Genomic DNA, 1637 nt, shown 5'->3' on the forward strand with positions numbered 1-1637 from the left:
CTTGGCAGGCTCGGAGGAGGCGGCAGACCAGCAGCTCATAGCAGCGGGGAAGCGCGGCCAGATAGGGTCTGGACAGCGTGTCTGAGTTGCCCCGAAAATTCCCGCCAAATCATCCGCTTCAGGCAGGGCCGGTTCTGGCACAGCTAGCCCCTTGCGGGCTGCTGCCGCAGAAATGATGGCGGGCAGCTCCTGGAGCAGTGCTCTTACTGCTGGCAGGGAGGAGCGAGAAGCCACTGGGGCAGAAGGACCCGCTGAGCGAAGCTCGTCGACCTCAGTTATGTCTAGGAGGGATGCCGCCTCATCGTAGTTTTCGCTGTCGGTGACGTCATCCAGCCGGTTGAAGCCAGCTGGCTCTTGACCGGCGTCGAAGAAAACCAAAGCCTTGTCCAGCGGGTAGGAGTCAGCCACCGGAAATTCTTCGTCGGCGGCGGGAGTGAAGTACTCGACCCGGCGAATCTTCTCCGCCACGGGCAGAGCGGCACAGAACGGGCACGAGGCCTGCGGGGTCAAGGCCAGGCCAGCGTGGTGAGCCCCGAGACAGACCTCACACTTAGCGTGCAGGTCGCCGCTGGAAATGGAGCCCGTCTGGCAGGTCGGGCAGGGTCTGGCATCGCTGGACATGGCTGGTAAGTTGTCTTCGGATAATTTTGCTCTTTTGGGATAATATTTACTCTTTAATAAAGCTCTCAAGCTTGGCATGAAAAGAAAAAGGAGGTGAGCAGTGGGGTCACTGCGGTTATATACCACGAGGGGGCCCACTATTGGTGGGCGTACATTTAAGCTCTTCATGATTGGCTGATGCGGAGATCATCCTTCCAATAGCAGCTAGCTTAAGGGCTAAGACTAGACGAAATAGAACAGCACACAGCCTCCACCGCTCGGCAGAGACCGGCAGAGATCGGCAGAGACCAATATAGATATATATATGATTTATTTTTGTTACAAAACACACAATTAACTTAGAATATGTGATTATTGTTAATTTTATTTTTTTATTTTTTTAATAAAAATTAAAAACACGGAAAAACTGGGAGGGCGGCGCCCTATCGCCCTCTACTGGCCAGCCGCCACTGCTGTGTAAACCAAAGTGTGTGCTGCCGCTAGGGGGTGCGCAAGGTGAAAAGTGTAATGGCTGCGGAGCTCAGAGAAGTCTGTCATATGTCACCATTAGCGTAGCCAGAAACTCATTTGTGGGTGGGCCAAAGAAAAAGTAAGTGGGCCCAATAAATGTAATTGAAAACAAGTATATTTTGCGCGCGCGTGTGTGTGTGTCCTCGCATGTGCCCTAGCTTCATAATAACAATGCGCCGAGCTTCAGCGCTCTGGCCTGTGCACGCCGATATGTTCCATATAATTTTTTATGTTGTTGGAGAAATCTGAAGGTGGTGAGTCTGGCAGATTGTAATTAACACTCTGTCTCATGCAGGTGTTCTGACATTGTAAACCTCACACACAGAACATTATGGATGTAACAAAATAAATCAAGAAATGATTCCCATCTGAGCATTTTAGCATTATTATATTTTTATATTAGCACACTGACTGTGGGACAGCATTCTAACAGCGCGCTGAAGATCTGAAGTTCAGAGTGCATCTGTCAGAGGTCAGACGTGATCCAGCGGAACCACGGGTGCACA

Source organism: Nothobranchius furzeri, chromosome 5 (assembly GCF_043380555.1).
Source record: "Nothobranchius furzeri strain GRZ-AD chromosome 5, NfurGRZ-RIMD1, whole genome shotgun sequence".
NCBI lineage: Eukaryota > Metazoa > Chordata > Actinopteri > Cyprinodontiformes > Nothobranchiidae > Nothobranchius > Nothobranchius furzeri.